We start from the raw sequence: 27,980 nt of genomic DNA, 5'->3' as shown, positions 1-27,980 counted from the left end.
AAATTTCCACTCCTTTGATTGTCTTCACAGACAGAAGTAGCAGTTCTCACATTCTGAATATTTTGTGACTTAGTTTAATCCATGGGCGTCCTTATCAATTAACATGGACCCTAACAATTCACTCAGTGGCCACTTTATTAGGGACCTGTACCTAACAACATGGCCACTGAGTGTATGTTCATGGTCTTCTGCTGCTGCAGTCGATCTACTTCAAGGTTCGACATGTTGTGCATTCAGAGCTGCTCTCCTGCAAACCCCTGTAGTAATGCATGCTTATTTGAGTTACTGTCGTCTTCTCGTCGGGTTGAACCAGTCTGGCCATTTTCCTCTGATCTCTCTCATCAACAAAATGTATTTTTCTCACAGAATTGCTGCTCACTGGAGGTTTCTTGTTTTCTGCACCACTTTCTGTAAACCCTAGATATTGTTGTCCATGAAAATCCCAGGAGATCAGCAGTGTCTGGGATACACGATCAACCCTGTCTGGCACCAGCAGTCAATCCACCATCAGTCACCTAGATCACATTTCTTCCCCGTTCTGATGTGAATCTCTTGACCATGTCTGCATGCTTTTCTACATTGAGTTGCTGTCACATGATTAGAGTCACAGAGTCATAGAAAACTACAGCACAGAAACAGGCTCTTTGGCCCATCTAGTCCATGCTGAAACCATTTAAACTGAAACTGCCTATTCCCATCGGCCTGCACCAGGACGACAACCCTCCATACTCCTACCATCCATGTACTTATCCAAACTTCACTTAAATGTTGAAATCAAGCTCACATGCACCCTTTGTGCTGGCAGCTCATTCCACACTCTCATGACCCTCTGAGTGAAGAAGTTTCCCCCCATGCTCCCCTTAAACTTTTCACTTTTCACCCTTAATCCATGACCTCTGGTTGTAGTCCCACCCAACCTTGTGGATAAAGCTGTTTGCATTTACCCTATCTATCATCATCACCATCAGGTGCCATGCCCAGTTTGAGCTTTGATTGCCATGGCCCACACACTCCTGTTTCGAGTCAAGTGGATCAATTCATTGGTATTCATTTCCAGCTCTCTGGCTGCTGTCTCCATCATCATTTGTCTTTGTCTTCCTCTTGCTTTCTTCCCTTCAATCTTTCCCATAATTACCATGCATTCTAACTCCTCTTTCCTAATCACATATCCAATTAAGTTACGTTGCCTTTTCATGATCTCATACATTATTTCTCTTTTTGTATTTGCTCTGTTCATGACATCCTCATTAGATATTCGTTTCATCCATGATATTCTTTGCATCCTCCTCAAAAACCATATCTCTGCTGCTACAATTCGTTTCCTCATGTTACTAGATATTGCCCAACATTCTGAGCCATATAACATAACTGGATAAACGTAACATTTCAGTACTCTGAGGTGGGTTGTCATGCCTAGTCTAGTATTGGTCAGTATACTTTTCATTTGTGTATAGGTGTCTATCTATACCCTTCATAATTTTGTATGCCTCTGTCAAATCTCCTAATCTACTGTGCACTAGGGAATAAAGTCCTAACCTGTCCAATCTTTCCTTATAACTGGCTGATTAGATATTTGCGTTTATGAGCAGGTGTACAGGTGTACCTAATAAAATGGCCACTGTGTGTAAAATCCCTTGTATTTATCATCGGTGACAGGGTAGCGTAGTGGTTAGCACCGGTGACCTGGGTTCAGTCCCACCGCTGTCTGTAAGCTCCATGTACGTTCTCCCCCAGTGACTGTGTGAGTTTCCTCCGGGTGCTCTGGTTTCCTCCCACAGTCTGAAGACTTACTGGTTGGTAGGTTAATTGGTCATTGTATATTGCCCCGTGATCAGGCTAGTGTTAAATTGGGAGATTGCTGGGTGGTGCAGCTTGAAGGGCCAGAAGGGCCTATTCCATTCAGTATCTGAGTAAATAAATACAAGCCATTGCAATCGTGATGTGCAGAAAAGCTCATTTCCAACAAAGATTCACCCTGAATCTGCACACTATTCACAGCCTTTCTTTGTGAAACCTTTCAGAAGCGTAGGTCAAAAATCTCATTTTGGAAGTCAATGGCTAATGGCAGGTAAATGCAGACATTACAGGCTGATGATCAATGGATTAATATGCAATAGATTAGTAGTAAGTAGCTGAAAAATGATAGATATAGCAATAGATCAATAAATTTTCATATTGAAATTAAATACATAATAAAATATAGATAGGGAGATAAATGCCAGGTAAACGTATAAACATGGATTTCTTGCAATTCTTTCTGTGGAATGAATATGCAGAAGGTGTGGATGGGGCAAATGTGGCTGCTTAACCCATTGAATATTGCCGCGATCGTTCAAGGAATACAGGAAATATTTCTAAAGGTATCTGGAGATGTAATATGAGATTGTTAATCTACTTTAGGATCAGTAACAGGTCTAATATCACTGGCATTTGTTGTGAAATTTGTTGTTTTGTGGCAGCAATACATTTTTTTTTACGTGGCATCCAGAGTTTCTCCGGTTAGCGGATGATTTCCCTCCATGCCTCTCTGACGTAGTGGCAAACCAATTACAGCAGTGGTTTGCCATTGCCTTCTGCTGGGTGAGTTTCCGAAGAGATCACCAGCTCGTAACCCATCACGGATGGAAAGCGTGCAGGGGAGCCGGCTGGATTCAAACTCGGGACCTTTTGTCCAGAAGTCCGGCACTGATGCCACTACACCACCAGCCAGGTCTTGCAATACATAATAATGTAATTTTTAAAGACGCGTTGTTAATGAGAAAGGTCAAAGCGTTATGACAGTGGTTTGCTGAATAGCATCTCCGAACGCATATGCAAACCTCCAAGTGGCTGGGCTACAGCAGCAGAAGACCATAAACACACACTCATTGGCCATTTTATTAGGTACAGGAGGTACCCAATAAAGAGGCCATTGAGTGTAACTTTAATGTGATTAAAGAGAGGTATGGGGAGGATGTTAGTGGGAGGTTTTGTACACAGATTTGCATGTGTGTGGAACCCACTGCTAGGGTTCTTGTAAGAGGTATATACATTGGGGACAGAGGCAGAAACATGGATGATAGAAAAATGAAGGGCTATGTGGGTAGGAAGACTTGGTTTGATCTTGGAGTAGATTAAGGGGTTAGCACAACATCATGGGCTGAAGGGCCTGTATTGTGCTGATTGTTCTATGTTCTCTCTTGCTCTCGTTGGCGGGGGAGGAGTTTGTTATTGAGAGAGAGGGGGGAGAGAGGGGGGAGAGAGAGAGGGGAGGGAGAGAGATGGGGGAGAGAGAGAAGGCAGAGAGAGAGGGAGGAGAGGGGAGAGAGGGGGGGTGAGGGAGAGGGGAGGGAGAGAGATGGGGAGAGAGAGAGGGGGAGAGAGGGGGGAGGGAGAGGGCAGAGAGAGAGAGGGGGAGAGAGGGGGGTGAGGGGGGAGACAGAGGGGGAGGGGGTAGAGAGGGGGGAGAGAGGGGGGGAGGGAGAGAGATGGGGAGAGAGGGAGAGGGGAGAGAGGGGGAGGGAGAGGGGGAGAGAGGGAGGGGGGTGAGGGGCGAGACAGGGGGGAGAGAGGGGGAGAGACAGAGGGGAGGGAGAGAGAGGGGGAGAGAGAGAGAGGGCAGAGAGAGGGATGTGAGAAAGAGTGGGGGAGAGGGCGGACAGAGGGGGGAGAGAGGCGAGAGGGGGGAGAGAGAGAGGGGGACAGAGAGAGAGGGAAGGAGAGAGAGAGAGAGGGGGGAGAGAGAGAGAGGGCAGAGAGAGGGGAGAGAGGGGGGAGAGCGATGGGGTGAGGGGGAGACAGAGGGGGAGAGAGAGGGGGGAGAGAGGGCAGAGAGAGGGGGGAGAGAGGGGGGGAGAGAGGGGGGAGAGAGGGGGGTGAGGGAGAGAGATCGGGAGAGAGAGGGGAGAGGGGGGAGAGAGGGGGAGAGGGGGGGAGAGAGAGGGCAGAGAGAGGGGGGAGAGAGAGAGAGGGGAGAGAGTAGGAGGGGGGAGAGAGAGAGGGAGAGAGAGAGGGGGGAGAGAGAGGGGGGGAGAGAGAGGGGGAGAGAGTAGGACAGAGAGTAGGAGAGAGAGGGGGAGAGAGAGAGGGAGACGGAGGGGGAGAGAGATGCAGAATTGTCAGATTTATTTTTGTTGTACTGCAGATTATGCTCTTTCTTGGGGCTTTGCTATTACTTATTTGGTGTGTGGAATCTGCTGATGTTTTTTTGCTGAAGTAAGGGGGTGGGGGAGGGTCAATGCTTTGCGGCTGTTTGTGCGTGGGTGGGGGAAGTAGGGTGGGGACCTTTGGGATCTAGCGTTTTTCCTGTCATTTTTTGGGGCATTCTTCTGTTTTCATGGATGTCTGAGAACAAGAATTTCAGGTTGTATATTGTATACATTCTCTGACTTTAAATGGAACTATTGAACTAATTGAACTAATAATGCCAAATTAAATAACTTCTTTCTGCCTTTTTCATGGTCCATATCCCTCCACGCTTTGCATATTCATGTGCCTATCTAAGAGAGTTTTAAATGTATCTATCATATTTACCTCCATCACTACCTCTGCCAGTGCATTCAAGGAACCCATGACTCTGTAAAAACAACCTGGGCAAAGAGTGAGGAGAACAGTGCTGGGCAATCTAGCTTCATTCCATTCCAAATTTTGAAAGAGTCAGAAGACTTGCCAACAGGAAAAAACAAAGCAACTTAAAATGGAAGAGACAGGAGATTTGTGTGAACTTGACTGGCCTAAACCCAGTTTATTACATTAACCCAATACTTTTTCCATTGACCGCATCATAAGGTAAGGTTGAGATGATAAAATTTGCAGCTTGGTACATTGCTTGCTCTCATCTTTTATCCTGACCATGTCTAATAACTAATGTAATTTCTTTATCTCTCCAAATGGTCTGAAACCACACTACATTTGTGATGGATATTGCTTGGATGTGGTCATAATGCGCTCATACTTTCTCAATTGTACAGAAGGGGAAAGTGCCTCTGCTGCCTTTGTAATGACATCGTCCCTGTAGCCACTTTCCATTTCTGCTTCCCTCTAGATCAGGGATTCCTAATCTGAGGTACATGGACCCTTGCTGAACGGTATTGGTCCACGGGAACCCCTGCTCTAGATACTGCTGAAGATATGGGAGTGTTGGTGTTTCAGCCGACTCAAACCAGATCATTGTCCTTGCCTGAGCAGAGTTCTGGTTTAGAGATTTAACCCAGTTAAATCCATGAACCTACTGACCTGTACATCCCTGGGATGTGGGAGGAAACGCACACAGTCACAGGAAGGAAGTACAAACTCTCTACAGTCAGCGGTGGAATTGAACCCAGGGTGCTGACTCCGCTGTAGTGTTTCACTCACCACTGTGCAGCTCTGCTACCATGGACTGATCACTATGCAATTGTGATCTCCTCAACTGCTAGGGAGTAAGCAAATCCATTTTGGTAGAAGCACTTTCTACCTCTCTTGTTGCAAACCTCTATACCAGGGGTTCCCAACTTTTTTATGCCATGGACCCTTACCCTCAGTGGACTCTGAGTTGGGCACCCCTGCTCTATATGAATGCAGCCCAATCCATCAGGCAAACCAGTCACCCCTCCACTCACTCCATCTGCACTTCCTGCTGCCTCAGGAAAGCATCTATCATAAACTGGACCCCTTCCAAACAGGTCATTTTATCTTCTCCACCCTCCCATCGAACAGAAGATACAAACGCTTGAAAGCACGTACCAGCAGGCTCAAGGGCAGCTTCTACCTCACTGCTACCACACTCCTGAATAGACATCCCATATGCTAAAGATGATCCCTTGATCTCTGGATCTACCTCCTTTCAGCCCTCACACTTTCTTTGTCTACCTGCACACACTTTCTCTGTAGCTGCAACACCAAACACTGCCTAAACACAAGAGATTCTGCCAATACTGGAAATCTAGAGCAACACACACACACACACACACACTCTTCTTTTTCCTCTTCGGCTGTCCATTGAAATCTGACGACGACATCCACTCCTTTAACGGTGAGATCTTTGATGACTATACAGTCCTATCCTGGACCCACAAGCTCTATTGCAGGTGGGACATATATATATGGTAGTGGTGACAACCATGGCTGCATTTCTCCTGGCTCTCTTCTGCTGTCTTCTGGTTGTTCTTTCCATCTCCAGAATACGAACCCCGTCCCTACACAGCTGTCGCCAAGTGGTACGGTCAGCAGCAACCTCCTCCAGGTCCTTGGGTCTGATCTTTCACTTCTTTAAAGCATTCTTCATCTGATCCTTATAGCGCTTCTTCGTCCCTCCAGCTGTGCGTCGACCATGATGTAGCTGGCTGTATAAGACTCTGCGGGGTAGCCAACATGGGGGCATCCTTATCGCGTGCCCCAGCCACTGCGGCTGACGCTGGGTGATCATGGCCTCAATACTCCTGCAGTTGGTCTTTACAAGTATTTCAGTGTGAGGCACCCGCTCACGCCAGGTAATTCCCAGGATGCGCTGGAGGCAGCTTATGTGGAAGCGCTCCAAGGACTTGATGTGATGGCTGTAGGTTACCCAAGCTTCACAGCTATAAAGGAGGGTGGTGACACAGACCGCTTGGCGACCTTTGTGGAGGGACGAAGGCTCCTGTTCTGAAAGACTCTATGCCGAAGGCTCCCAAAGGCAGCTGATGCCTGTTTAATGGGGCTCTGGATGTCGTTGTCAATGCTGCTATCCTCAGAGAGAATGTTCCCCAGATATTTGCAAGATGGCACTATTGACAATATTTCACCATATGTTTCAATGTACGTGTGATTAATAGATAAATCTAATCTAATCTAAAAGGACAGCTTCGATCCTGCTGTGATGAGACTATTGAATGGTCTCAAGGGACAACAAGATGGACTCTTGACCTCACAATCCACTTCGTTAACAACAACCTTAATTAAAACCACCTTCCTTCTTTTCCACCTTTCTCAGATTTGAAGAGATTGGCTTTATTTGTCAGATGTTCACCAAAACATACAGTTAAGTGTGTCATTTGTGACAGATCAAATCAGTGAACATTATGCTGGGCAGGCTGCAAGTGTCATCACGCTTCTGGCACCAGTATAGCATGCCCAAAACTCACTCGTACTAACCCTAACCATATTTATTTATTTTGAGATATAGTACTGAAGAGGCCCTTCCCGTCCTTCAGGCTGCACCAGCAACCCCTGACAGCCCCCAATTTAACACTAATCTAATTGTTGTTTTGTAACTTCAAAACATTAAACTAATTGGAAGAAAAACAAGAGAGCCAGGAATGCGAGTCTAATAACTCTGTATTTTACTTTAATCAAGGTGCCACATATCACATGGTAGTGTGAAGATGGATGCAATTCAGTTATTTAAGAGAAGCTTGGATGGGAGGGGTAGGGGTATGGAGGGCTGTGGTCAGGGTGTGAGTCGATAGGATGAGGCAGAACAATAATTTAGCACGGGCTAGATGGGCTGAAAAGGCCTGTACCTGAGCTGCAGTGCTCTCTGACTTTATGACTCTATGTAAAAGAGAGTTCGGCAAAATTTTGATGATGCTACAGTTCTGGTCACCACGCTACAGGAAGAATGTGGCAGCAACAGAGAGAGTGCAGAAGAGAGTCACCAGCATGTTGACTGGAAAAGACGGCTGTAGTAGGTTCTGTGTTTATTCTCACTGGAACACTGGAGTAACCTTGGTATTGGTATTGGTTCATTATTGTCACATGTACCACAGTACAATGATTAACTTAGTTCTGTGTGCTATCCTGGCAGGTAACACCATACAACATTATACCAAGGTGGCAAAAAGGAAAGCAGAATGCAGAGTACAGAATAACACACACAAAGCACTGAAGAAACTTAGCATCGGGCAGCTTCTATGCAAATGAATAAACAGTTGATGATTCAGGCTGAGACCCTTCATCAGGACTGGAAAAGAAGGCGGCAGAGTCCTCATGAAGGTTCTTGGCTCACAACATCAACTGTTTAACACCTCCATTTTTGGTGAGTTCCTCCAGCACTCTGTGTGTGTGTGTGTGTGTGTGTGTGTGTGTGTGTATGGTTAGGGTTAGTGCGAGTGAGTTTTGGGCATGTTATACTGGTGCCAGAAGCGTGGTGACCCTTGCGGCCTGCCCAGCATAATGTTCACTGATTTGATCTGTCACAAGTGATGCATTTCACTCTTATGTTTTGGTGAACATCTGACAAATAAAGCCAATCTCGTCGAATCTGAGAAAGATGGGAAAGAAGGAAGGTGGTTTTAATTAAGGTTGTTGTCAACCAAGTGGATTGTGAGGTCAAGAGTCCATTTTATTGTCCCTTGGTCAATAGTCTCATCACAGCAGAATTGAAGCTGTCCTTTTAGATTAGATTATATTTATTTATTAATCACACGTACATCAAAACATATGGTGAAATGCTTTGTTTGCTTTAATAACCAACACAATCTGCGGATGCGACGGGGCAGCTCACCGCTGTCGCCACACACTACAGCACCAACATAGCGTTCCCACAATGTTCAGCAGAACAACACAAGCATCAACAACAAAACAAACCCCCTTTCCCCACCAGCACAGATGGACAGGTCTTCAACCCTAGGTCAGGCCCCCTTCGGCCTTCAAACTCCAGACTTTGAATCTGGACCCATAGACACTGAGCTTCCAACCACTGGACTTGCAGGACCAGGAGCTTTGATCTCCAAACTCGCCAGCCTTGGGCTTTGACCTCCGGTCTTGCCAACTTCAGGGCTTCAAACAGTGATGGGAGTCTAGGACAAGGATCATGAATTGAGAGCCAGGCAGCCAAAAAATAAGATAGAATAATGCTCAGTACTTAAATTATGAATAGAACTCTCTCCCACAAAATGCAGCAGAACTTTAAACCTTTTTTATCAAGGGTTGCCATAGTAGTGTAAGGGGTGGAACTGTAGTCTAGAGGGCTTCATGGTAGCAGAGAAGTTACAGCCACACTTTCAGTGTCAGAATCGGGCCGTCAAATTTGTTGTTTTTCCAGCAGTACAGTGCAATACAAAAATATACTGTAAATCATAATAAGAAATATATTTTAAAAATCTAAATAAATAGTAGGAAAAGGAAGCGTAAGTAGTAAGGTTTTCCATTCAGAAATCTGATGGTGGAGGGGAAGAAGCTGTTCCTGCAATGTTGAGTGTGAGTCTTCAGGCTCCTGTACCTCCTCCCTGGTCACAGTTTTGAGAAGCGCTTTTACAATGCCAGATGTATGATCGGGCTTCAATTCCTGCTGCTGTCTGTAAAGACCCTGTTGGCTTCCTCCAGGCTCTCCAGCTTCTTCCAACGGTCCAAAGATACCCTGTTATGTTTTGTAATTTCAAAATATTAAACTCATTGAAAGGAACACATGGGAGTCCGAAATGTGGGTCTAACCTCATGTTTACTTTTTAGTGAGGCACATACATATCACATGGTAGCCTGGTGATGTTTGAAATTCACCTACGTACATATAACCCATCATGAATTATTTAAATAAATAAGAATGCTTAATCAACCAATTTAGGCAGTCCTATCTTGGGGTGTATTGTGAACCCATCAATCAGTATCACTGCACTTGGAAAGGAAGGGGTAAACCAAGATTCTTTAATATTTAAGTAATGTTTGAGTAATCTTGTATGTGTATATGTGCATATATATATATAGACACACACATATATACACACACAGTATATACGCATGATTAGTCAAACATTACTTAAGTGTTAAAAAAATCACATGTACAGTTAGGGTCAGTGAGTAGGCATGCTATGCTGGTTTCAGAAACATAGCACCATGTGGACTTCCCCCAGCACAGTCCTTGCTTATTTGATCCCTTTTGCCATATGCTTTGATGTACATATGACATATCAAGCTGAACACGTTCTATTTTATCAATTTCTTATGCACACTGATCTTCATTGGCTGTCCGGGCCCCTCAGTGACCCTGGTCGTTTTCTCCCACTACACTTGTATCACTGCAGCATCCACGTTTTAAGTAAGCGTTCTCAAAGAGCACCTCCACTCCATTCACCAGAAGAGGATCTTCCTGGTGGTTAAACATTTTAATTCCGATTCCAGTTCCCATTCCGACATGTCAGTCCATGGCTTCCTCTTGTACTACAATGAGGCCACTCTCAGGGTGCAGGAGCAACACCTCATGTTCTATCTGGGTAGCCTCCAACCTGATGCCATGAATATCTATTTCTCCTTCCAGTAAAAAAAATGTTTTGCTCCCCCCTCCCCTCTTCTCTAATCCCCACTCTGGCCTCTTACTTCTTCTTACCAGCTTATCACCTCCTCCTGTGTGCCCTCTTCCTTCCCTTTCTTCTATGGTTCACTCTCCTCTCCTATCAATTTCCTTCTTCTCCAGCCCTTTACCAACCCGCCAGGCTTCACCTATCACCTCCTAGCTAGCCTCCTTCCCCCTGCCCCCACCTTTTTATTCTGGCATCTTCCCACTTCCTTTCCAGTCTCGATGCTGCCTGACCTGCTGAGTTCCTCCAACATTTTGTGTGTGTTACTCTCCAATACTGTTCCGTGCATTGTGATTTGTGGGTTGAGTCACAGCGGCTACGATGCACACGATGCAGCCTCAATGTACACATGACAAATAAAGCTAATCTCTTCAAATCTCCCATCTCTGAGAAAGGGGGAAAAGAAGCGAAATGGATTCATTTATCAACCAAGGTCACTTCAGAACCGGCTTGAGGCAATACTCAAAATGCAGTTGAAAATGAAACCAGACCAATTAAGCCTATAATTGAATTGATTTCTTGTTCTGAGTTTGATTCATAAAATTGACTTCTCTAACATTGGAAGCAGAATTTAAACCCAGTGTTTGACCTAGTGTTTAAACCCAGGGATGGATTGAGGGTGAAGTAGAGAAGCCATTGACACAGAGGGAGGCTTTGTACAAACAGGAAGATGAAGGCCGGGGAGCATACAGCTTTAACTGAGGCAAGAGTCAGTGGGTGAGAGTCTACAGACACAGGATGAAGGATAAGGGCTGAAGCTGGGTCAGAACAGTCATTATAGCAGAGATAAGGGTGAGGGCAAAGCAAAGCAATCCGAGTTGAAGGTTGGAAATTCTCTTTTTTGACCTGATAAGGCGAGGTCAGACAGGAAGCTGTGACTGCAGCGGGGCAAGGGGAAGAGAAACACGTGTCAGTATGTGATTGTGTACGTGTCTGTGTGCATGTGCATGTCTGCATGTGAGAGAGTTTATGTATGTGTGTGTGTGTGTGTGTGTGTGTGTGTGTGTGTGTGTATACGTGTGTGTCTGTGTGTACGGGTGTTTTTTTGCTGTGTCACTATTAAAACTCATCTGAGAGACTATGAACCTCTCTCCTTCACAAATCTGTGGTCACACCAGGTCAGAGCTAATGGTCAGTAAACTGATTGAAGGAATGAAATCTGTGGATTGTTTTAAAGTGGCAGAGTAGCCTTCTCTACCGGCATAGGTGGCTAAATAAAGCTTGGGCCATGCATACGGAATCGCCGGCTGATGTACAGTATTAGATCATTATTCATACTTCATTGAGCAACCATCTCGTCCAGAAATTAATCAAGAGAAAATTCATCGCACCCTTCGAAGGCAACTAAATCCTTCTTGATATAAAGTAGTAGAATCTGAACAAAAGAGATGCTGCCGATGCCTGAAATCTTGAACAACACATACAAAATGGTGGAGGAGCTCAGCAGGTCAGGCAGCAGCTATGAAGAGCAATAAATAGTCAATGTTTTAGGTCAGGAACATTCATGAGGACCAGAAAGGAAGACAGCAGAAGCCAGAATACGAAGGTTGGGGGAGGAAGGAGGAAAATGAACTGGCAGGATAGGTGAAGCCAGGTGAGGAGGAAGGTGAGTGAGTGGAGGAGGGATGAATGAAGTAAGAAGCTGAGAGGTGATGGATGGAAGAAGGGCTGAAGAAGAAGGAATCTGATAGAAGAGAAGAGTGGACCATGGGGGGGAACTAGAGGGAGGAGGTGGGCAGGGGAGGGGAAGAGAAGGGTAAGAGGGTAACCAGAATGGGAAATGGAAAAGGGAGAAGGGGGAAGGGGGAAAATTACCAGAACTCAGATAAATTGATCTAGGTTGCCCTTAAAACCAAAGCAAAACCTCCTTACACCAGTGACCCAACCCTCTTAAACCAAGACTGAAAGGTTGTCATCTTCGTTATTTAAAATTTTTCATTAAATTGTATCGTATTCCTTTATTTTTCTGTAAATACCTGCAGGAAAATGAACCTCAAGCTAGCATATGGTGACGTGTACATACTTCCATAATGAATTTTGCCTTGAACTTTGAACTTTGCATTATTTGCCCCTGTACCTGCACGCTAACTTTCTCTTTTTTTTGTTGCGAAGACACGGATCTTATGTTGAAAGCTTCTGCAGACAGTGACAGGTGTGAGCTCTGGATGACCAGCTCTGGGATGGCAGGGCAGTTGATATACTGCATGAGTAATTCGGCAGTCTGGACCAACGATCCTGAGACTTGAGTTCAAATCTCACAAGGGCAGTAGGTGAATTTAAATTGTTAATTAACTAAATCTGAAATAGAAAATGAATATTAGTAATCATGGCCAGGAAACTGTTGGATTGACAAAAATTACACCTGACTCACTAATGTCTTTATGAAGGAAGTCTTCTATTCATAGCTTAATGGTCTTTAGGTCATTTCATACATACTGGACTATTAACCCTTTAACTGCCTGCTAAAATGGTATAATGAGCCAGACTGCTCAAGGCCAAATAGGAACGGGCGATAAATACAGGGTCACTCAGATGCTGCAAAGAAGTTGAATGCAAATGGTCTCAGAGTATATTAAAAACACTATGGGCTGAAGGCTGTAATGTTTGAATTTCTATGTCCTAATTGTGAGCAAAGACGTTGGTGAGGCCACATTTGCAATATTGTGTTCAGCCATGCTGCAAAAGGTAAGCTGCTATAGCTGGAAAGAGTTATTTTTTTTTCACATGCACAATTGTCTTCCTTTCCATGTTGGCTGTTTTTCTGTCTTTGTTTATGTACAGTTTTGCATAATGGTTTTGGGGCACCACAGTAGTGTAGCGGTCAGTGTCCTGCAGCTCAGGGCATTGGAGTTCAATTCCGGCGTCATTCTGTAGGGGTTTTGTATATCCTCCCTGTGGAATGCGAAGGTTTTCCCCCAGGTCCTCAGGTTCCCTCCGTCAGTCCAAAGATGTATGGGGTAGATTAATTGGCCATTGTAAATTGTCCTGTGACAGGTTTGGGTTAAATTGGGTTTGTCAGAAATTGCTGGGCAGTGCGGATCAAAGGGCTGGAAGGCCCTATTCTGCACTATATTGCTACAAAAGTAAATCAGTTCTATTGTATTTCATATTTTCTCTAAATGCCTGCAAGAAAATGAATCTCAAAATAGTATCATCATCATTACGTATTGTGCTGTATTGACGTGGACAGTCATGGTCTTATCCATGACCATGAATGTTCTTGGCAAACTTTTCTCCATAAGTGGTTTGCCATTTACTTCTTCTGGGCAGCGCCTTTGCAAGACAGACGAACCCAGCCATTATCAATACTCTTCAGAGATTGTATGGCATCTGTGGTCACATAACCAGGATTTGTGATATGCACCAGCTGTTCATATGACCATCCACCATCTGCTTCCATGGCTTAACGTGATCCTGATCGGGGGGGATAAGCAGGTGCTACATCTTGCCCAAGGGTGTCCTACTGGCTTATGGAGGGAAGGAGCACCTCACGCCTCCTTTGATAGAGATGTATCTCCACCCCTACTAAGATAATAAATTTTATTTGACTTTTGAGTTTGAATTTGAGATTTACAAGTTAAATTTACAACCATTTTCCCAGATTTGGGGAATCCACACTTAAGAGGAACATAGGTTAAAGGAGAGTTGAAAGGTTATGTAAAAAGGAAAAGACTGGTAAAGACAAATGTAGGTCCCCTGCAGGCAGAAACAGGTGAGTTGATTATGGGGAGCAAGAACATGGCAGACCAATTGAATAATTACTTTGGTTCTGTCTTCACTAAGGAGGACATAAATAATCTTCCAGAAATAGTAGGGGATAGAGGGTCCAGTGAGATGGAGGAACTGAGCGAAATACATGTTAGTAGGGAAGTGGTGTTAGGTAAATTGAAGGGATTAAAGGCAGATAAATCCCCAGGGCCAGATGGTCTGCATCCCAGGGTGCTTAAGGAAGTAGCCCAAGAAATAGTGGATGCATTAGTGATAATTTTTCAAAACTCGTTAGATTCTGGACTAGTTCCTGAGGATTGGAGGGTGGCTAATGTAACTCCACTTTTTAAAAAAGGGGGGAGAGAGAAACCGGGGAATTATAGACCGGTTAGCCTAACGTCGGTGGTGGGGAAACTGCTGGAGTCAGTTATCAAGGATGTGATAACAGCACATTTGGAAAGCGGTGAAATGATCGGACAAAGTCAGCATGGATTTGTGAAAGGAAAATCATGTCTGACGAATCTCATAGAATTTTTTGAGGATGTAACTAGTAGAGTGGATAGGGGAGAACCAGTGGATGTGGTATATTTGGATTTTCAGAAGGCTTTTGACAAGGTCCCACACAGGAGATTAGTGTGCAAACTTAAAGCACACGGTATTGGGGGTAAGGTATTGGTGTGGGTGGAGAGTTGGTTAGCAGACAGGAAGCAAAGAGTGGGAATAAACGGGACCTTTTCAGAATGGCAGGCGGTGACTAGTGGGGTACCGCAAGGCTCAGTGCTGGGACCCCAGTTGTTTACAATATATATTAATGACTTGGATGAGGGAATTAAATGCAGCATCTCCAAGTTTGCGGATGACACGAAGCTGGGTGGCAGTGTTAGCTGTGAGGAGGATGCTAAGAGGATGCAGGGTGACTTGGATAGGTTGGGTGAGTGGGCAAATTCATGGCAGATGCAATTTAATGTGGATAAATGTGAAGTTATCCACTTTGGTGGCAAAAATAGGAAAACAGATTATTATCTGAATGGTGGCCGATTAGGAAAAGGGGAGGTGCAACGTGACCTGGGTGTCATTATACACCAGTCATTGAAAGTGGGCATGCAGGTACAGCAGGCGGTGAAAAAGGCGAATGGTATGCTGGCATTTATAGCGAGAGGATTTGAGTACAGGAGCAGGGAGGTACTACTGCAGTTGTACAAGGCCTTGGTGAGACCGCACCTGGAGTATTGTGTGCAGCTTTGGTCCCCTAATCTGAGGAAAGACATCCTTGCCATAGAGGGAGTACAGAGAAGGTTCACCAGATTGATTCCTGGGATGGCAGGACTTTCATATGAAGAAAGAATGGATGAACTGGGCTTGTACTCGTTGGAATTTAGAAGATTAAGAGGGGATCTGATTGAAACGTATAAGATCCTAAAGGGATTGGACAGGCTAGATGCAGGAAGATTGTTCCCGATGTTGGGGAAGTCCAGAACGAGGGGTCACAGTTTGAGGATAGAGGGGAAGCCTTTTAGGACTGAGATTAGGAAAAACTTCTTCACACAGAGAGTGGTGAATCTGTGGAATTCTCTGCCACAGGAAACAGTTGAGGCCAGTTCATTGGCTATATTTAAGAGGGAGTTAGATATGGCCCTTGTGGCTACGGGGATCAGGGGGTATGGAGGGAAGGCTGGGGCGGGGTTCTGAGTTGGATGATCAGCCATGATCATAATAAATGGTGGTGCAGGCTCGAAGGGCCGAATGGCCTACTCCTGCATCTATTTTCTATGTTTCTATGTTTCTATGTTATTTTAGGAATCTGAGAGGTATCCAGAGGATGATTAGTATATGGAACAAGCTGCCAGATGAAGTGGTTGAGACAAGTTCATTAACAATACTTCAAAGGTATTTGGATAAGTACACAAATTGGAAAGGCTTAGAGCCGGGATTCCCAACTTCGGGTACACGTACCCTGCGGTTAATGGTAGTAGGACCATGACATTAAACATGTTGGAAACCCCTGTCTGAGAGAGATACAGACCAAATGTGGAAAAAATATGAAAGCTTAATGGAAATCTTGTTCAGCATGGACCAGTTAGGATGAATAACTGGCTTCTGTGAAGTACGTCTCTATGAACCTAATCAATTAATGACTCAACACTTTAAAAGTTATGCCTCCCTTTAATGTGGGAGAATGCAAGGGAAACTACATACTATCATAGAGCACATGCAGAACCCACTTCGTCAACACCAAAGCTCAGGATTAAACCCAGGTCACCAGAACTGTGCTCAGCTCTATTGCTAAGCCGTTGTGCTGATGTTGTAGATGCTCAGCTGGTCAAAGAGCATCTGTGGGGAGACAGAGGATCAGCTCAATGACCTACCAATGACCTGAATGGCAACTCCTACAAAAGGTAATGGATACGACCCGGTCCTCCATCAAGGGTAAAGCCCTCCCAACCACTGAGCACATCTGAATGAAACACTGTTGCATCATCATCATCCCCCCCTTCCCCCAGCACCCAGGACATGCCCTCTTCTCACTGCAGCCATTAGAAAGAAGTTACAGGAGCCTCAGGACTCATACCACCAGGTTCAGGTGCAGTTAGAAGCATAGAAACATAGAAAACCCACAGCAAAATACAGGCCCTTCAGCCCACAAGGCTGTGCTGAACATGTCCTTACTTTAGAACCACCCAGGCTTACCCATAGCCCTCTATTTTTCTAAGCTCCATGTATCCATCCAGAAGTCTCTTAAAAGACCCTATCGTATCCGCCTCCACCACCGTCGCCGGCAGCCCATTCCACACACTCACCACTCTCTGTGTAAAAAACTTACCCTGACATCTCTTCTGTACCTACTTCCAAGCACCTTAAAACTATGCCCTCTTGTGTTAGACATTTCAGCCCTGGGAAAAAAGCTCTGACTATCCACACGATCAATGCCTCCCATTATCTTGTACACCTCTATCAGGTCACCTCTCATCCTCCGTCGCTCCAGGGAGAAAAGGCTGAGTTTATTCAGCCTATTCTCATAAGGCATGCTCCCCAATCCAGACAACATCCTTGTAAATCTCCTCTGCACCCTTTCTATGGTTTCCACGTCCTTCCTGTAGCGAGGTGACTAGAATTCAGCACTGTACTCCAAGTGGGGTCTGACCAGGGTTCTATATAGCTGCAATATTACCACTCAGTTCTTAAACTCAATCTCACGGTTGATGAAGACTAATGCACTGTATGCCTTTTTAACCACAGAGTCAACCTGCGTAGCAGCTTTGAGTGTCCTATGGACTCGGACCCCAAGATCCCTCTGATCCTCCACACTGCCAAGAGTCTCACCATTAATACGATATTCTGCCATCATATTTGACCTACCAAAATGTACCACTTCACACTTATCTGGGTTGAACTCCATCTGCCACATCTCAGCCCAGTTTTGCATCCTATCAATGTCCTGCTGTAACCTCTGACAGCCCTCCACTCTATCCACAACACCCCCAACTTTTGTGTCATCATCAAATTTACTAATCCATCCCTCCACTTCCTCATCCAGGTCATTTATAAAAATCATGAAGAGTAGGGATCCCAGAACAGATCCCTGAGGCACAACACTAGTCACCGACCTCCATGCAAAATATGACCCATCTACAACTATTCTTTGCCTTCTGTGGGCAAGTCAGTTCTGGATCCACAAAACAATGTCCCCTTGGATCCCATGCCTCCTTACTTTCTCAATAAGCCTGGCATGGGGTACCTTATTAAATGCCTTGCTGAAATCCATATACACGACATCTACTGCTCTACCTTCATCAATGTGTTTAATCATAACCTCAAAAAATTCAATCAGGCTCGTAAGGCACGACCTGCTTTTGACAAAGCCATGCTGACTACTCCTAATCATATTATGCCTCTCCAAATGTTCGTAAATCCTGCCTCTCAGGATCTTCTCCATCAACTCACCAACCACTGAAGTAAGACTCACTGGTCTATAATTTCCTGGGCTATCCCTACTCCCTTTCTTGAATAAGGGATGAACATCCGCAACCCTCCAATCCTCCAGAACCTCTCCCGTCCTCATTGATGATGCAAAGATCATTGCCAGAGGCTCAGCAATCTCCTCCCTTGCTTCCCACAGTAGCCTGGGGTATATCTTGTCTGGTCCCAGCAACTTATCCAACCTGATGCTTTCCAAAAGCTCCAGTACATCCTCTTTCTTAATATCTACATGCTCAAGCTTTTCAGTCTGCTGCAAGTCATCCCTACAATCACCGAGATCCTTTTCCATAGTGAAAACTGAAGCAAAGTATTCATTAAGTACCTCTGCTATCTCCTTCGGTTCCATACACACTTTTCCACTGTCACACTTGATTGGTCCTATTCTCTCACGTCTTATCCTCTTGCTTTTCACATACTTAGAGAATACCTTGGGGTTTTCCTTAATCCTGTCTGCTAAGGCCTTCTCATGGCCCCTTCTGGCTCACCTAATTTCATTCTTAAGCTCCTTCCTGCTAGCTTTATAATCTACTAGATCTCTATCATAACCTAGTTTTTTGAACCTTTCGTAAGCTCTTCTTTTCTTCTTGACTAGATTTACAACAGCTTTTGTGCACCACGGTTCCTGTACCCAACCATCCTTTCCCTGTCTTATTGGAACGTACCTGTGCAGAACCCCACGCAAATATCCCCTGAACATTTACCACATTTCTTCCATACATTTCCCTGAGAACAACTATTTCCAATTTATGCTTCCAAGTTCCTGCCTGACAGCCTCATGTTTCCCCTTACTCCAATTAAACATTTCCCTAACTTGTCTGTTCCTATCCCTCTCCAATGCTAAGGTAAAGGAGATAGGATTGAGATCACTATCTCCAAAATGCTCTCCCACTGAGAGATCTGACACCTGACCAGGTTCATTTCCCAATACCAGATCAAGTACAGCCTCTCCTCTTGTAGGCTTATCTTACAAACCTTCCTGAACAAATCTAATAAACTCTACCCCATCTAAACCCCTCACCCTAGGGAAATGCCAATCAATATTTGGAAAATTATAATCTCCCACCACAACAACCTATTTGCTCCTTGACATCCCTGTTACTATTGGGTGGTCTATAAAAAACACCTTGTAGAGTTATTGACCCCTTCCTATTCCTAACTTCCACCCACAGAGACTCCACAGACAACCCCTCCATGACTTCCTCCTTTACCACAGCCGTGACACTATCTCTGATCAACAGTGCCACGCTCCCACCTCTTTTGCCTCCCTCCCTGTCCTTTCTGAAACATCTAAAGCCTGGAACTTGAAGTAGCCATTCCTGCCCCTGCACTATTCAAGTCTCTGTCATGGCCACAACATCATAGCTCCAAGTGCTGATCCATGCTCTCAGCTCATCCGCTTTGTTCTCAATACTCCTCGCATTAAAATAGACCTATCTCAAACCATCGGTCTGAGCGTGTACCTCCTCTATCACCTGCCTATCCTCCCTCTCGCGCTGTCTACAAGCTTTCTCTATTTGTGAGCCAACCTCCCTTCCCTCCGTCACATCAGTTTGGTTCCCATCCCCCAGCAATTCTCATTTAAACTCTCCCCTGTAGCCTTAGCAAACCTCCCTGCCAGGATATTGGTCCTCCTGGGATTCAAGTGCAACCTGTCCTTTTTGTATAGTTCACACCTGCCCCAGAAGAGGTCCCAATGATCCAGAAATCTGAATCCCTGCGCCCTGCTCCAATCCTTCAGCCACGCATTTATCCTCCAACTCATTCTATTCCTATTCTCATTGTCACGTGGCACAGGCAGAAATCCCGAGATTACGACCTTTGAGGTCCTGCTTCTCAACTTCCTTCCTAACTCTCTGTAGTCTGTTTTTGGGACCTCCTCCCTTTTCCTACCTATGTCGTTGCTACCAATATGTACCACGACCTCTGGCTGTTCTTCTTCCCACTTCAAGATATCATGGCTGTGATCAGAAACATCCTTGACTCTGGCACCTCAGAGGCCAAGTACCATCTCTGTTTCTTTCCTACACCCACAGAATCGCCTGTGTGACCCCTTAACTATAGAGTCCCCTATCACTGCCACCATCCTCTTCCTTTCCCTACCCTTCTGAGCCACAGGATCAGACCCTGTGCCCGAGGCATGACCACTGATGCTTCCCCCAAGTAGGCTGTCTCCCCCAACAGTACTCAAACAAGAGTACTTATTGTTAAGGGGGACAGCCACTGGGTTACTCTCTAGCACCTGCTTCTTTCCCTTCCCTCTCCTGACCGTTACCCACTTCTCTATCTCCCCAGGCTCTGGAGTGACGCCCTGTCTGTTGCTCCTCTCTATCGCCTGCTCACTCTCCCTGACCAGACGAAGGTCATCGAGCTGCATCTCCAGTTCCCCAAAGCGGTCCCAAAGGGGCTGCGGCTTGACGCACCTGGTGCAGATGTGGCTATCTGGGAGGCTGGGGGTCTCCAGGACCTCCCACATCTGACACCAAGCACAGAAAACCGGACTCACTCACATGCTTTCTGTAGGTATTCTACACAGATAACCTACCTTGCCTCGACCCTTTGAGCCAAAGCTTTCCTACTCTGTCTCCCTCTACTCTGTTGCCCGCTTCTCTGACGCCTACTGTTGTCCACATGCTTGCGCAGTGGTGCCCCGTTCAAACTGCTGAAGAAATAACCATCACCTTTTCAACTCTTTGCGCATTTAAACTCTTCTCGCTATTCTCACTGGTTCACGTCCACACGCTTGCACAGTGGTGCCCCAAACCGCTGAAGTGCTTAACCATGAGGCAGGTGATAGGTGGAGGTGACACTGGGCTGCTGATTGTGGAGTCTGATAAGGAAGGAAGGTGAAGGCTATTACCCCTCAACCATCTGTCTCTTGAACCAGAGGGATAACGTCACCCAATTTCACTTGCTACATCACTGAGCTGTTCCCACAACCTATGGACTCACCTTCAAGGACTCCTCATCTCATGTTCTCTATATGTGTTGCTTATTTAATTATTTATTATTATTATTATTTCTTTTGTGCATTAGGACAGGTTGTTGTCTTCTGCATGCTGGATGAATGCCCTAGTTGCGTGGTTCTTTCTTTCAACGATTCTGTTATGGCTATTATTCAAAAGATTTATTGAGTATGCCCACAAGAACATGAATCTCAGGGTTGTTGTATATGGTGACATATATGTACTTTGGTAATAAATTTTACCTTGAACTTTGTATGTTAGGGGCAGCATAGTAGCATCGTGGTTAGTGTAACACTATCACAGTGCCAATGATGAAGGTTCAACTCCGCCACTCTCTGTAAGGAGTTTGTATGTTCCCCAGGTGGGTTTCCCCTGGGTGCTCCACTTCCCTCTCACATTGCAAAGATGTACAGGTTAGGGCTAGCAAGTTGTGGGCATGCATATAGCATCGGAAGCATGGTGATACTTGCAGGCTGCACGTTACTGGACTACGCTGGTCATCGACACAAACAATGAATTTCATTGTATGTTTCGAAGTTTCGATGCACATGGGACAACTAAAGCTAATCTATCAATCGATGAGCCTTCTGGCCACTGCAGCAGAAACAGCCTCTGTAGAAGTCAGGGGAAAAGTAGAAGCCACTGCAGGAGCTCAGTGGGTCAGGCAGTAACAGTGGAGGGAAATTTCCAGGTAAAGCTTCAGGTTGACACCCTTAATCTGGACTGGAAGATAGAGGAGCTTTTCTTTTCCATAAGCCCAACACCCCTGCTGAGATAGGCCACTGACAGAAGCTCGCCAGAGTCCTCGATCCCGTGGTTGATTGGCCCTGTGGCTTCCGGTTTCACCACATGACTTCATACGTCTGGGCTGGCTGGTGATGGGTGGGTCCCGGTGAGGAGGAGCGATAGGCAGATGGAGGAGGGGAGAGTAGGAATAGCGACAGGGGCTGCTAGGTGACAGATGGAGGTGACAATGGGCTGCAGATTGTGGAATCTGATAGGGAAGGAAGGTGAAGCCTGGAACTAAATCAGGGAGGTGGGGAGGGCAGATGGGAACAGTAGGGAGGGGGACCCATTTGGGGGTGTGTTTTGGTAATGGACAAATAGAATAGAAGGGGGAGGGAAAAGAAAAGAGAGCGATTCATCCATGTGAAACTCTTTCCTCCTGATTATCAACATGACCGTCCCTTATTAGAGTGCTAGAGTGCTAGAGCAAAGTAACAGGGATCACTTGGACTATCTAGTCCATGCTAGCCTGGTCTTCTACCTGGTTTCGTCTACCAACACCCAGGCTATAGCCCTCCATATGGCTGCTGACCGTGTACTTATCCAAACATCTCTTAAATGTTGAAATCAAGCCCACATCCACTACTTCTGCTGGCTGCATGTTCCCCACTCTCACCACCTCTGAATGAAAAAGTTCGCTCTCATATTCCCTTTAAACATTTCACCATTCACCCTTAACCCATGACCTATGGTTCTAGTTTCACCCAACCTCAGTGGAAAATGTCTGTTTTCATTTACCCTTTCTATACCCCTCATAATTTTACGAGGAGTGATTGATAAGTCAGTGGCCTAAGGTAGAAGGAGTCGATTTTAGAAAACCTAGCACATTTATTTTGCAACATAGTCCCCTCCTACATTTACACACTTAGTCCAGCGGTCGTGGAGCATACGAATCTTGGACCTCCAGAAAGTGTCCAAAGCACGGGTGATTGATAAGTTTGTGGCTTAAGGTAGAAGGAGATGAGTTATACAGCTCTCGTTACATACACATGCAGGTCAACTCTCTGAGTGATTATGCAGAAAGTTTGAAGTTATTAACTTATTAGTTAATAACTCATCAGGGGTGATTGATAAGTTCGTGGCCTAAGGTAGAAGGAGATGAGTTATTAACATCAAACTTTCTGCATAATCACTCAAAGAGCTGAACTGCATGTGAATGTAATGAGAGCTGTATAACTCATCTCCTTCTACCTTAGGCCACAAACTTATCAATCACCCCTGCTGTGGACACTTTCTGGAGGTTCAACATCCGTATGCTCCACGACCGCTGGACTAAGTGTGTAAATGTAGGAGGGGACTATGTTGAAAAATAAATGTGCTAGGTTTTCTAAAATTGACTCCTTCTACCTTAGGCCATGAACTTATCAATCACTCCTTGTATGTGCCTCTATCAAATCTCCCCTCATTTTCCTGCATTCTAGGGAATGAAGTCCGAACCCATTTGACCTTTCCCAATAACTCAGGTCCCAGCAGTATCCCAGTAATTGGTCTCAGAGCAGAATCTCTTAAGGCTTTTCCCCTTGTGAATAAGCCCTTGTGGACTTCATGACAGCCTGGTGGAGGGAGTACATTCAGATTGGAGGATTGTGACTAGTGGTGTCCCGCAAGGATCTGTTCTGGGACCTCTACTTTTCGTGATTTTTATTAACGACCTGGATGTCGGGGTAGAAGGGTGGGTTGGCAAGTTTGCAGACAACACAAAGGTTGGTGGTGTTGTAGATAGTGTAGAGGATTGTCGAAGATTGCAGAGAGACATTGATACGATGCAGAAGTGGGCTGAGAAGTGGCAGATGGAGTTCAACCCGGAGAAGTGTGAGGTGGTACACTTTGGAAGGACAAACTCCAAAGCAGAGTACAAAGTAAATGGCAGGATACTTGGTAGTATAGAGGAGCAGAGGGATCTGGGGGTACACGTCCACAGATCCCTGAAAGTTGCCTCACAGGTAGATAGTGTAGTTAAGAAAGCTTATGGGGTGTTAGCTTTCATAAGTCGAGGGATAGAGTTTAAGAGTCGCGATGTAATGATGCAGCTCTATAAAACTCTGGTTAGGCCATACTTGGAGTACTGTGTCCAGTTCTGGTCGCCTCACTATAGGAAGGATGTGGAAGCATTGGAAAGGGTACAGAGGAGATTTACCAGGATGCTGCCTGGTTTAGAGAGTATGCATTATAATCAGAGATTAAGGGAGCTAGGGCTTTACTCTTTAGAGAGAAGGAAGATGAGAGGAGACATGATAGAGGTATACAAGATATTAAGAGGAATAGATAGAGTGGATAGCCAGCGCCTCTTCCCCAGGGCACCACAGCTCAATACAAGATGACATGGCTTTAAGGTAAGGGGTGAGAAGTTCAAGGGGGATATTAGAGGAAGGTTTTTTACTCAGAGAGTGGTTGGAGCGTGGAATGCACTGCCTGAGTCAGTGGTGGAGGCAGATATACTCGTGAAGTTTAAGAGACTACTAGACAGGTATATGGAGGAATTTAAGGTGGGGGGTTATATGGGAGGCAGGGTTTGAGGGTCGGCATAACACTGTGGGCCGAAGGGTCTGTAATGTGCTGTACTATTCTATGTTCTATGTTCTATGTTCAAGATTATTGAGTTGGTGTTTCTGATCAGAGAACATGCTAATTGATGGAAATAATGCAGACAGGGAGCTTCATCTGTGTGTTAAATCATGACCCTGTGTTGTCTTAGCTGAGCCAAAGATTTAATTGATTCATCCAATAGTGAGTAACCTTTAGCCCCACTCTCAGATTCCCAGAGCCTGAATGGTTTGTGCCTTCAGGCTCCTGTACCTTCTCCCTAATAGTAGCAATGAGAAGAGGGCTTGTCCTGGGTGGTGGGGGTCCTTAATGATGGACGCCACCTTTTTGAAGCATCGCCTTTTGAAGATATCCTTGCATTTTGATTTCAAAGAATCAGAGTCTGAACCAGGTTTATTATCACTGACATATGTCGTGAAATTTGTTGGTTTGTGGCACCAGTGGAATGCAATGCCTGAAAATTACAATAATTTGAATTATAAATTACAATAAGAAATACCTTAAAGCTATGCTAAGTACTTGGAAAGAGGAAATGCTGGTGTGAGATTTACAAAGTGACCTACCACCAATCCTTTCATTCCCAATGTACAAATCAAACAAACACTTTTCCATCATAACACACACAAAATGCTGGAGAAATGCAGCAGGCCAGGAAGCTACTACAGGGAAATGAATAAAGTTGATGATTCGGGCTGAGATTCTTCATTAAACAGTTTCCCACTTGTGTCCTTTTATCAAATCCAAGTATGCTGATGTATTTATCGCTTGCATCTGCTGTACGGATTCCAAAAGACTGAGGTTTGTCCTGTTGACTACCACTGTATAGAAATCCCAATTACTTCCTTTCAGATCAAACGTTCTCAATTATTACCATTGAAAAGGATTGCAATAGACATCACGATTGCATTGGTCAGCCCGGTAGCAATAGCATAATCGCTTTACAGCCCAGGCAATCATCTATTGATTCCCACCACCGCTTGTAAGGAGTTTGTCCGTTCTCCCTCTGACCACATGGGCTTCTTCCGGGTGCTCTGGTTTCCTCCCAAATTCCAATGATGTATGGGTTAGGGTTAGCAAGTTACGGGCATGTTATGTCGGCACCGGGAGTGAGGCATCACTGACAGGCTGAGAAAATTACACTACTTTTTAGTCTGCTCTATTCTTTGTTTCTCTCAACTCTTCTTTGCTTTTGTAATGTTTAAAAAATGTAAGCCGTAAGCAACAAGCTTTATGCCTCAGTCTTGACTTCCGAAGAACCTTTGGATCACAAAAACATCAGCATCCAACACCACTCCATCTAGGCCTCTCACAATCTTACACACCTCTGTCATCTTGTACACCTCTATCCGGCTGCCTCTCATTCACCGTCTCTCCAAAGGGAAAAGCCCTAGCTCACTCAACCATTCCTCATTAGACAATCATTCCTCCAGTATGGAATTCCAGTGGAGTAAATCCCACTCTGTTAAATTTATGAAACCCATTATACTTAATTACTTCTTATTTAACCTTATTGATTTGAGAAGCTGATCTGAGCATCCATTGAATTTCTGGGAAGCTTCTTCCTGGATTAATCCCAAACACCATTGGAAGGTGATCATGTTTGGAGCTGAATAATCACTGCTCTTCCACCAAAAACACAACAGGCAGGCAGGAAAATCCCAAAGAAATTCATACTTGCACCCCTAATACACCCCTCACCCCTGGAAATAATACAGAATATTAAAGTGATGAGAAATGTAATCTATTAAATATCAAGGTTGAAAACTGCTCTCATTTGGCCGCAGGCAAGAAGCTGCTTCGCTGAAGACTCCACTAATTGTATTTAATGATCCAATCACTAGGTTCCTGGAAGCAAAGAGGTTTAGAGCAGAATGAATAATGGAAAAGTGCAGTGCGTTAAAACTCTTCTTATATTCAAGCCAACCTGACAAAGCAAAACTGTTCTGCCAATATTCAAAATATTTCCTGATTCTCTGCTAATCAGGGAGAAAGTAAGTAAAACGTCTGAATATGCGACAGAGGCACAAGCCGGTCAACTCTTCAATTCTAAACTCAAGGGATTCTGCAGATGCTCAAAATCCAGGGCAACACACACACAAAATCCTGGAGGAACGCAACAGGTCAGGCAGCATCTATGGCAATGAACAAACAGTCGACATTTCGGGTCTTGTCCCTTTGTTAGGACTGAAAAGGAAGGGGAGAAGTCAGAATAAGGAGGTGAGCAGATGGGAAGGAGTACAATCTGGCAAGTGATAGATGAAGCCAGATGAGGGAGGGGGAAGATGATGAAGTAAGTAGGAGAGGATAGGTGGAGGAGGTGCAAGGCTAAAGAAGAAAGAGTCTGATAGGACAGGAGAGTGGGCCATACAAAAAAGGGAAGGAGGAGGGACACCAGAGTAAGATGATGGGCAGGTGAGGAGGAGAGAAGGGGTAAGATAGGAACCAGAATGGGGATGGAGAAAGGGAGAAAGGGGAGAGGGAGTTATTACCTAGAAGTTAGAGAAATCTATGTCCATGCTGTCAGGTTGGAGGCTTGAGAACCTTCAGTTCTAGATTGTCATAAGCTGTCCATAGTTCCATTGTTTGCTCTCTCCATCTTGTACATTTTCAGCTGGTAAGATTGCTCAAATTAATTTACGACCACCAACATGCTCCTCACAGAAATGCACACAACTACAGTTGTGGAAAAGGGTCTTCAAACTGAAATGTCAGCTCTTTTTCTGTCTCCACAGCTACTGCCTGACCTGTTGAGTGTTTCCAGCATTTTCCACTTTCTTGAGAGACTCATCTTTAGAGCCTTTCCTCCAACCAAATGGCCCAAGAATACTCCTCACCCGCCAAGAATATGCAACTCATAAACACAAGAGATTCCACAGATGGTGAAAATTTTGAGCAACATACACAAAATGGTGGAGGACCTCAAATGGAGGGAAATGAATGGTCAGCGTTACGGGCTGAGACCCTTCATCAGGACTGGAAGAAGCCAGAACAAGAGGGGTTGGGAGGCAGAGGAGTACAGACCAGCAGGTGATCGGCGAGACCGGGCGAGGGGGATGGTGAGTGGATGGGGTTGGGGAGTTTAAAGTAAGAAGCTGAGAGGTGATATGTGGGAGAGGAGAGGGGCTGAAGAAAAGGGAATCTGGTAAGAGAGGGGAGTGTGCCAAGGAGGAAAGGTAAAGAGGAGGGAACCATAGGGGAGGTGATGGGCAGTAAGATTTTCACATTTGCTTACATTTGGCCCATATCCTTCTGAACCTTTCCTATCGAAATGTCTTTCAAACTCATGCAGAGAACTTCAACAACATGGTAGAAAAGCAGTTAGCATAACACTATTATAGTGCCAGTGACTCAGGTTCAATTCCAATGCAATCTGTACATTCTCCTCAAGAGTTTGGAGTTTCCTCCAAGTGCTCTGGTTTCCTCCCACATTCCAAAGATGTACTCATTAGGGTCAGTAAGTTGAGGGCATTTATGTTGATGCCCAGAAGTGTGGCAATACTTGTGGGTGCACCCAGCACAATCTCAGACTGTGTTGGCTGTTGGAGAAACTGACGATTCTCACTGTATATTTCGATCGACTGTATTCGTGACTAATTAAACTAATCTCTTTATGTTCCTTCCTACACACTAGTATATATTATTTAACATGTTATTCTGAAGGTTTTACAAAGGCTTATAATTATGTGTCTTCTATTTCATATGCTGTGATAAGTAAGAATTTTGAGAATCTTTTCAAAGGCACCTCCAGAACCTGTGACCATCGCACCAAGAA

At 45.0% G+C, this 27,980-nt stretch overlaps 2 protein-coding genes across 2 annotated transcripts in view; both read left to right on the top strand.

Annotated features, from left to right (window-relative positions):
- The window catches only part of usp25 (ubiquitin specific peptidase 25), a 551,935-nt gene that overhangs the window by 196,990 nt on the left and 326,965 nt on the right, over window positions 1-27,980 (top strand). The window lies entirely within an intron of this gene.
- Window positions 4,565-27,980, top strand: part of LOC140198804 (arsenite methyltransferase) — a 70,898-nt gene continuing 47,482 nt past the window's right edge. The window contains exon 1 of the mRNA XM_072259850.1: window positions 4,565-4,767. The gene's annotated coding sequence lies outside the window, so the exon portion shown is untranslated. The remainder of the gene's footprint in view (window positions 4,768-27,980) is intronic.

This window comes from Mobula birostris, chromosome 6 (assembly GCF_030028105.1).
Source record: "Mobula birostris isolate sMobBir1 chromosome 6, sMobBir1.hap1, whole genome shotgun sequence".
In the NCBI taxonomy this organism is placed as follows: domain Eukaryota; kingdom Metazoa; phylum Chordata; class Chondrichthyes; order Myliobatiformes; family Myliobatidae; genus Mobula; species Mobula birostris.
Note: the sequence above shows the minus strand (reverse complement) of the source record. Positions and strands in the feature narration are given on the sequence as shown.